This window comes from Protopterus annectens, chromosome 12.part0, assembly GCF_019279795.1.
Source record: "Protopterus annectens isolate FY-2018-M chromosome 12.part0, PAN1.0, whole genome shotgun sequence".
Classification (NCBI taxonomy): Eukaryota; Metazoa; Chordata; order Ceratodontiformes; family Protopteridae; genus Protopterus; species Protopterus annectens.
This window is the reverse complement of record NC_056746.1, coordinates 350,529,665-350,540,152: the sequence shown is the minus strand read 5'-3', so window position 1 is coordinate 350,540,152 and position 10,488 is coordinate 350,529,665.

The following is a 10,488-nucleotide window of genomic DNA, read 5'->3' as shown; positions in this document are numbered from 1 at the left end:
AAACATAATTTACCAGTGTCTGGGTGTATGAAACAACCATTAGTATTAATGTAACTACAATAGTTACATTGTCCACAGTGCTATTAAGCATAATTCTATGTGTAGTTTAACATAATATTCTCTTAAGATTTAATTTATTTTTATATCTAAAAATGGGTCTTTCACCAACTATGTCCCAGAGGTCATCACTGGTGGTAAGAATCTTCCAGTGATTATTAATAATCTCAAAAATTGCTCCATTGTCAATAGTATAAAACATGGGTATTTTTGCACCGTGAGATTTTTGCCTTTGCCCTCCTATTCAATATCTTCACCAGCGACCTCTGCACATACTGTAAACTTTCCTCCCTCATCCAATATGCCGACAATTCAACCCTCATCTCCATCTCTGATAACATCTCTGAGCTTCATACTCTTACTCAACAAAGCTTTTTATCTACTGAACAGTGGCTAAATGATAACTTACTCATCCTCAACCCTAAAAAGACCAAACTCTTACTATTTCTCCCCCACTCACTTTTCCACCACAAATCCTCCTTCTCTGTCTCTTCCTCTAATAACACAGTTATTAAACCTGCTGCTCACACTAAACTTCTAGGAGTTATCATTGATGATAAACTCAAATTTAATATGCACCTTCTCCAATGTAGAAAAAAGACCAACCAAAAATTAGGTTTATTATATTGTAACAAAAAATTCCTAACTTCAAATGCTACACTCTCTCTTACTCAAGATCTCCTTCTCCCCTCCCTTCTCTATGCTGAACCAGTGTTCACCAACATTCAAGCCACAACCTTAAACAAACTCCAACAAACTTACCATAAGATTGCTAGATTAATCACTAACTCTCCATATAATACACACCATTGCCTAGCCCTTACATCCCTAAACTGGCTGGAATTCCCCCACTTACTGTTGCTAGCACAACTTCAAATGTTACACTCTATTCTCTACAAACTGTCATCTTGTCCTGCTCTCTCTTCCTTCATTTCTACCTACACTCCTTCTCGTACTCTCCATACCTGAAATCAGCAACTACTACATACCTACCAACCAAAAAAAGCAGTAAGCAAACTCTTATATAAATACTCCATAGCCCAGACTTGAAACAAACTTCCTAGAGACATATGCTCCACTATTCACCCAGCCCACGTTAAGGAAAAACTCAAACTCCACACTCAGCTCCAAAATCTGTTCTTGTAAAGCCCCAAGCAGTAAGCAAACTCTTATATAAATACTCCATAGCCTAGACTTGGAACAAACTTCCTAGAGACATTAGCTCCACTATTCACACAGCCCACGTTAAGGAAAAACGCAAACTCCACTTACTCAGCTCCAAAATCTGTTCTTGTAAAGCCCCAACTTGACCCCCCCCCCCCCAACTCCACTCTTGATTTGCCTCAGCTCAGTAACTTCCCTTCACAACAGTAGCAATCCCTGTACTGGAAGATACCTCTTTCTGATGTATACATCATATCTGATGGATTGAACTCATGTTTGTAAATATGTAAATAATCTAAACTCTGTTCAACACAGGGCTGATTCAATTACAATGTGTGTGCATACTTTGCTTTGCATTTTTATGATATTGTATAACTCAATTTCTTATTATTTGTTACTGTAAATCTTATTTTATTTTAGTTTGTAAACTGTCTGTACTTGGAGCCTTTCTCCTCAGGTCACCATTGAAAATGGGCCAAAAACCCAGCTGGACTAACCCGGTTAACAAATGTCAATAAATAAATAAATAAAACAGAACAGTGATGATCCAGAGAGAAGCTAAATGTAAGAAACTACCACTACTGGTAGGTCTTGATGCAGAGAAAGCATTTGACAGAGTGAACTGGGACTTTATGAGCAGCAATGGAAGCATTTGCATTTCCTGAAAAAATTATAAGATTGACAAGGAGGATATGAGGGATCTGAGGCGAAAGTTAAGGTGGGTGGGGTCCTCTCTGATAATCTCTGCTTGAGCAGAGGAACTAGGCAGGGGCATTCTCTCTCCTCTTTGTTGTTTGCATTACATTTAAAACCACTGGCAAAGAAAATAAGGGACTCAGAAATTCAAGGATATAACTGGTATATTAGTCAAGAGAAGCTAACTATTTGCTCATGACACTATTTTATACCTGACAAAACCAGAAAGGGATATTACAGTGCTGTGGAACATATTGAGACAATTTCAAACCTATTCCGGATGCAAAATGAATGAAGCCAAAACGAAGGAAATTGTGGTAAACTATGTGCTCACATATGAATTGGTTCAGCAATATCCATACTTATGGTAAAGTACAGTTTTGTACCTACCATAAATGTAGATGTTCGAGTGTTCACCCTGCTGCAGTCATCACACTTGGGTTATCCTGCTGTCAGGCAGTCCCGCAGTCGGCCCGAATTCCAAAGTCTTGGTCTGGCGTCGGTTGCTGTCGCTTCTTCCCTGACATCAGTGTGTCAGGGGTATATAAGAGGCATCCAATGCCATTTTCTTCCGTTTTTCTTGCCCCAGATGTCAGGTGCCCCCAAAAGGTAGGCAGAAAATAAATAAATAAATATATATATATATATATATATACATACATACATACATATGGCTATATAAAAATAAAACAAAACCCTTAGGTACAAGCAAATACACCACAGAGGTAGTATAGGATAAAGTGGTAGAGATAAGTTCAGCTAGTTCAGAGGGGATGGAGGGAGGGTAACCTGGACTGCAGCAGGTTGAACACTCGAACATCTACATTTATGGTAGGTACAAAACTGTACTATGTTCATCGTGTTACCCTGCTGCAGTCATTACACTTGGGTTGAATCCCAAAGCTAAGGAGGGGAGGTGGAGTCAAACATGGCTAGAAGAGGCTAGTAGGCCCTGCAAAACTGAAGTGGCAAAACCAGCTCTAGTCTTAGAGTAAAGAGGTAAGTGATAGGGTTTGGTGAAGGTGTGCACTGAACTCCAAGTACCAGCTTCCAGAATATCCTTGGCTGGCACTCCCCTGAGAAAGGCTGCTGATGTAGCTGTAGCCCTGGTGGAGTGGGACTTAATGTTAGCAGGTACTGGTTTCCCATGATGTGTGTAGCAGAAACGTATGCAATGTCCTATCCATTTAGAAATGGTCTGTTTTGAGATAGCTTTTCCTTGTGATCCTGTAGCATAGGCTACAAAAAGCTGGTCAGTTTTTCTGAAAGCCTTAGTTTTATCCAAGTAGTAACGTAATTGCCTCTGAATGTCCAAAGAGTGCAGGAGTCTTTCTCCTTTGTTCTGTGGATTTGGGAAGAAGGTGGGCAAGTGAATGGTTTGGTTTAGGGCCACACTGGATACCACCTTTGGCATAAAGGAAGGATTAGTTCATAGAGAAACTCTGTCTTGATGAAAAATGAGGAAAGGTTCCACTGCCATTAGTGCCTGCAGCTCTGAGACTCTTCTAGCTGAGGTTATTGCTAGATGTAGGGCAGTTTTCCATGAAAGAAATTTTAAATCAGTTGAAAAAGCTGGTTCAAAGGGTGGCAGTGTAAGCTTTTCCAGAACAAAGTTGAGAGCCCAAATAGGTGTTGGAGCTCTCCTTGGTGGTCTTAAGTTCTTAGCCCCTCTGAGGTACTGTCTTAGGAGTGGATGTGAAAATAAAGGAGGATCCGTGCTGTAATGAGCTGAAATTGCTGAGGCGTGGATCTTAATAGATGAAAAGGAAAGTCCTTTGTGTAGCATCTCAGTTAAATATTGTAGAATCTGAGGAATGTTCGGCTCCAGGGGATTTAGGCCTTTAGCCTGGTTCCAGGAGCAAAATCTTTTCCATTTGTCTGAATAGGTTTTCCTGGTGCTGGGCCTCCTGGCCTCCAGTATGACATCCATAACAGCTTTGGATAAAGGTGTTGGCTGGTTGTTTAGGTAATTTGCCATGCAGCCAGGTTTAAAGTCTTGAGCTGGCTGTGTAGAATCAGATTGTCTCACTGGGTGAGCAGGTGAGGTATCTGTGGCAAAATCCATGGTGGGTCCTGGGCCATGGTCCTTAAAATTGGATACCAATGTTGGTGTGGCCAATCTGGTGCAACGAGAATCATTTGTGGCCTCTCTAATCTGACTTTCAGCAGTACTTTTGCTAGAAGAGGCAATGGAGGGAAGGCATAGACTGTTAATGTTTTCCAACTGAATGAGAGAGCATCCACTTTCCAAGCTAGTGGATGGAAGATCCTTGTGCAAAATTTTTTAAGTTGGTGGTTGTGGGGGCTTGCAAACAGATCTATGTCTGGGTGTCCCCATTTTTGAGCTATCATTGCAAATACATGTGGATCTAGTTTCCATTCATGTGGATCCATGATGTTTCTGCTTAGGTCGTCTGCCAATGTGTTTTTCTTTCCTGGCAGGAATTGTGCTTGTAACTGAACCTGGTAAGACAGTGCAGTGTTCCACAAGGTCATTGCTTGGCGGCATAGAGGGTAGGAATGTGTGCCCCCTTGCTTGTTTATGTACCACATAACTGTGGTGTTGTCTGTCCTTATTAGTAGTTGTCCTGGGTGTAGAAGGTCCTTGAAAGCTGTTAGGGCATTCTGCACTGCTAGCATTTCTTTTTGATTGATATGCAGGTGTCACTGATCTGTAGTCCATTTGCCCATGTGTACTCCCCAGGCATAGTCCGATGCATCTGTTGTCATAGTTTGCCTGGCTGTGGGTAAGGTGAAAGGCTGACCCTTGTTGAGGTGACATGCCTGTGCCCACCATAGAAACTCCTGTTGAAGGCAGGGAATGAGTGGAATCATTGTTTCCAAGCTGTGGCTGTGCGGAGTCCATACGCTTTTCAGGTACCATTGTAATTTCCTCATATGCAGTTTTGCAAATGGTATTAGTAGAATGCAAGATGCCATGAATCCCAAGGCCTGCAGAATTTTTCTTGCAGGGTGCTGGGTCTTTGTTGCCATTATTTTGAAATATTGAGACAGTTATCGTTGTTTGTCTGGCATGAGATAAGCCATCTGGGCCGTTGTATTCAAGCTGGCACCCAGGAATGTTATGTTTTGTGTGGGCATTAGTTTTGATTTCTTTTCGTTTACTGTGTACCCTAGGCAACTTAGAAGGTGTTTGACAAAAGCCAGATGCTGTAAAAGAATGTCCTTGCTTTCTGCTTGAATAAGACAGTCGTCCAGGTAAGGGTATATTTGAATTCCTCTTTGTCTGCAGTATGCAATTACTGGTGCCAGGCATTTTGTGAAGACCCTGGGCGCAGTAGATAAGCCAAAGGGCAGTGCAGAGAATTGATAATGTGTTGAACCTGCAATGAAGCGGAATTATCTTCTGCAATTTTGTCTGATAGAGACATGCAGGTATGCCTCCTTGAGGTCCAAAGTGACTAGCCAAGCATTCTTGCCCAGCATGGGAAGAAGCTGCTGAAGTGTTAGCATCTTGAATTTTGGTACTTGCAGATAGGTGTTCAGAATTGACAGATCCAGAATGGGTCTCCATGCTTTGTCCTTTCTTGGAACTAGGAAGAGTCTTGAGTAAAATCCTTGTCCCTGCTCCTGTGTAGGTACCTGATGAATGGCTCTCATGTTAATGAGTGCTGTAATTTGTTTTTGTGCCTCTGCCCATTGATTTGGTGGCAGGTTTGGCATTCCTTTGATCCTTGGTAAAGTATGAAAGTGGAATCTGTATCCTTGAGAGACAATGTTTAGAACCCATTTGTCTTTTGTGATGATGTGTCAGTTGTCTGCAAAAAATGCTAGTTTTCCTCCCAAGGGTGTTGCCAGGAGAGATTTGCTTGGTAGTTTGAGGATAGAGTCATTGTGTCTGCCTTCTGTTAGCTTGGGGCCTGTCTTCTCCTCCTTTCTGGGTAGCAGAACCCCACTGACAAGGTTTGCAAGGGCCCTGTGACTGACCTCTGCCCCTTGGGCGTCTGTATTTGCCCCTCTGTGATCTGTCTGAAGCTGGAAAGGACCAATTTTTTGTTGGCCAATTTCTGCTGAAGCGAGGGGGTTGTACCTGTAAGAAATCCTTGGCTGTTTGCATAAATTTAGCCTTATCCTCCATTTTCTTTAAAACCTCTTCTGCTTTGACACCAAATAATTCATCCTGTTGTAAAGGTGCATCTAATAATTTTGCTTTAACATGGTCAGGGAGGGTTTGCTCTTTTAACCAAGCATGTCTACGAATGACTGAGCCAGTAACAGCTGCTCTACAGGAAGCTTCCAGTGAATCACATCCGCATTGTAAAGTATGCTTGCCCACCTGTTCAGCTGTATGCAACAGATCCTGCATTTCCTTGAACTCAGGCTGTTCTGAGTGTGGGCTCATTTTTTTTTTTAACTGAGACATCAGGAATTGTTGATATTTCAACATGTGAAACTGGCAATTTAATGCTCTCATAGCCAGAGTTGCAGAGGTGTATATTTTCTTTCCCCATCTATCTAGGGCTCTGGAATCTCTTTCAGAGGGCACAGGATTTTTAGCCATAGAAGCCTTTGCTCCCTTAGGACCCTGGGATATGGTTTCTGGGTCAGCTACAGGGTTTTATAATGGAATTTGTGTGAGTCAGGTACTCTGTAGTATCTGTCTGGTTTGGCTGGAGCAGGATGTAGAGAGTCTGGATTTAAACTAGACTCCAAGTAGACATCATCCACAATATCTAAAATAGGAGGAATAGCAAGAGGTCTGTGCTGGGGTAATAGAAGGAACTTTCAGCGTCTTTTCTTAGAATCTGAGTAATCCTGGCCTTCCCCGTGGAAATGTTCCCTCATGGTATGTAATGTTTCCCCAAAGGAGTAGTCTTCAGGGGGAGATGCTGATGGAATAGAGTCTTCAGCATCAGAATCCTCATAAGGTGGAAAAGTGTAATCCTGTTCTTCAGAAGAATCTGAGGAGAGAGAAACCTGGTCAGAGGATGCATAATCCTCCTCTTGTCTTGGTCTTTTATCAGGAGGGGGATGGGAACCCCTGATAAGGGTAATTAAATCTTCAGCCATCTTAAGCATCTGTTTCTTAGGCATGGGGCCTTGACCTGTTGACTGATGAACAGATTTCTTAGGTTTTAAAGGAGTTTTAAGTTTAGCATAAGATTTAATGGTGAGTGTAGTCGGTCTGAAGACACCTTCTGCAACCGAAGGTGTTTCCTCCGCACCGGTGTCTAAATGTGCTCCGGTGTCGGTAGATGGCTGCGTCGGCCTAGAAGACTCTGTGTGGGAGTCAGCAGCTGTCTGGGGTTCCAGCTCTGCTGTCGTCAGGGGCTGCGTAGGCACCTCATTGAAAACCGGAGAACCGGCGACAGGCCCAGCTGAGGCCTCGGGGTCTGGCTTATTCCTAGGCTGCCTGTCCTTATCCTTGTGTTTTTTAAGAATTGCGGTCATCGGCTGCTCCGATGGCATGATATAATTGAATTTTCTACCAAAATAATGCCGTGCAAAGTCAAAACGGCGTTTGATAGTGCGTTTATTAAACCTAGCGCAAAACCGACAACCTGTGACGTCATGGTCTGGGCCTAGGTAAGAATACAATAGGAATGGAAGTCCTTATGAGGTATTTGCTTCCCACAAGAAATGCAATTGTTAACTTTTTCTGACATCGGACTGAGGCAAGAAAATGTTCCCCAACTGGGTACTTAGCTTTATTGAAGACTTCGGACTGAAATTCAAATTGAAAATCTCAGGTGTCGGCCAACCGGCACTTGCGAACTGCTTCTGCTTTGGGCACCACGTGGCAAGAAAGACTGAAGAAAATGGTGTTAGATGCCTCTTGTATACCCCTGACGCACTGACGTCAGGGAAGAAGCAACAGCAACTGACGCCGGACCAAGACTTTGGAATTCGGGCCAACTGCGGGACTGCCTGATGGCAGGATAACCCAAATGTGATGACTGCAGCAGGGTAACACGATGAACATCATGATAAAATGAAGTATTTAGGAGTATGTATTAAAAATGATACTGATGTGGCAGCTTAGGATATGTAGGAAGAGACCGTACAAAAGATAATATAAAAATTGAGAAAATGGAAACTCTTTTATATGGAAATTGATAGTAGGATATAAGTAGTTAAAATGTTTTAGTCCCTTTAGTCTTCTATACAGGTCAGAAATATTTTTATCAATCAGATGAGAAGTTGTGGATAGTAATTAATAAAGATTTGAAGGATTTTATCTGGAAGGGGAAGACAGCAAGAGACACCAAGAGTCAAGTGGGATAAGCTTATTTTTCTAGTAGAACAGGGCGGACTGGGATTTCCCAATTTGAAGAGGTATTTCAGAGCAACACAGTTAAAGCTCATTTACATAGCACAAGCAGAAAACTATAACTCAAAATTGAAAGAGATGATGAAGAAACAGTGGGGAAGTTCAAGTAGCAGGGAGAGAATGGGATTTTGGATGCAAACCTTTTAAGGAGAACAACAATAATCATACATAATATTATACTTATAAAGTAGCAGAAGGCATTTTAATCATACATAATATTATACTTATAAAGTAGCAGAAGGCATTTTAAGAACTATGTCAATACAGGAATGGAGAAAGGAGATTTTACCAACAGGGATAACTGCAATTAGTGATACAAACAATAGGCAAGAGGGGGGTGGAAGTATATTGGAGAAAAGTGGCAAAGGAACCAATGTATTGGGAGGAAATAACTAGAGAGGGAAAAGTAACAGAATGGGAAGATGCCAAGAACTTATTTGGACTGCAGGTTAGAGATTGCCTTCCATATCAAGGATTGATATTAGAGTACAGGCAAAGAGGAAGAAATAGAGGGGGTGGTCTTAAACAAAAGACCAGCGCTGGCAGAGTTCTCAGTAGAATCTAGAACAGAAGTGGCTGTTAAGAAAGGAATAATTAGTAAATCATATAAAATATTGCATGATAACTATAGCAATCAATCAGGAGAGGTTAGGAAGAATTGGGAAGAGAGATTGGATAAGCAATTCACAAAGAAACAATGATGGGAATATATGTATCTCTCCCAAATATGCAACAAAATCTAGAAGATTTAGGATCTTTGCCCGGAACTGTTTACATAGATATTTTTATACCCCAAGCAGGCTCCAATGAATTTTTCCTCAGGTAGACAGCAAATGTTGGAGATGTGATGGGGAAGAAAGAGGTAACTGGGAACATATTTTCCGGGAGTGTAATGAGTTGGCTGACTTTAAAGATTCCCTGCAGACTGCTCTGTTGGAGATGCTGGATAAGCAAATTGGAGTGACTAGGGAAATAATGTTTTTGAGCTATGATACAGAGTTGGAATTGTCTAGACATAGTAAGGTCTTGCTGAGTCTAATTATGATGTCTGCCGAAAAAGCAATAACTAGAAAAATGGAAATCATAGTCTAAACCAACTTACTAGAAGTAACAAAGATAAAACAACTGAAACTGGGATCTTTGCAAAAATATAGGAGTACATTACACTGGAAAAAATGGGAAATGTGGGACTACTACATGCATAGGAGGGACAATGTTGAAAAGAAGACAGGATCTGAATGTGCTATGTAATGGTTGACTGACAATGATTAGATATATTGGAAGTGATGTATAATGTTTGCAGCTACAGTTGTGTTGGCATGGTTTGTAAGGTATAATGTCTGCAACTGAGATTGTTCCACTATGAAATTTTCATTTATATAAATGTAAGACTGCCTGTGTCACACATGATAATTTAATAAAGATGTTTCTTGGAAAAAAAACTATCACCCACAGCTGATGAGTGGACAAGTGAGGCTTGATGAGAGAATGAGACTTGTCCTGTGTGAGGAGGTCCAACTGGTAAGGTAACTTGCGGTGACTGCCCCTGGCCAGATGCATTAAGAGGGGGAACCAGTGCTGTCTTGGCCAAAATGGAGCCACTAGCATGATTTTTGGGGAGTCCAATTTTCTGGAGGACTCTTGTAAGTAGAGGAAGAGGAGGGAAAGCATAAGGAAACATCACCTTCCAAGGAAAAGAAAGGCCATCTGTCTTCCATGCCAGATCAATGACACTCTGGAACAGAAGACAGTAAACTGCCTGTTCAGAGGAGAGGCAAAAAAATCTACTTGAGGAATACCACACCAATGGACAATGTCCAGAAACATGCCACTGAAAACATCCATTCATGAGCCTGTGTTTTGGACCTGCTCAGAGAATCTGTCACTAGATTGTGCTCTGAAGAAATATATTCCACCTGAAGTGTTAACTAATAACTGAATGCCACCGCCCAAGCCTGAAGAGCCATCCTACAGAGGAGATAAGATTTTGTGCCTCCCTGTTTGTTGACGTACCACATCGCTGTACTGTCTGTGTACAACTTCAAGGGGCCTGGACAGAACATGGGGTGTAAAGCTTGAAGGGCCAGAATCAGAGCTCTTATCTCTTTGATGTTGATATGATCTGAATTCTGATGGGGGACCAGAGACCCTGAACGTTCAGGGGACCTAAAGAAGCCCCCTCCAACCCATGTATGAGGTGTTGGTGAACACTTCTTGAAAAAAGACTGGAGGCTGAAAGGGCAGACCTGGGTTGAGAGTAAACTGTTGAACTCACCACT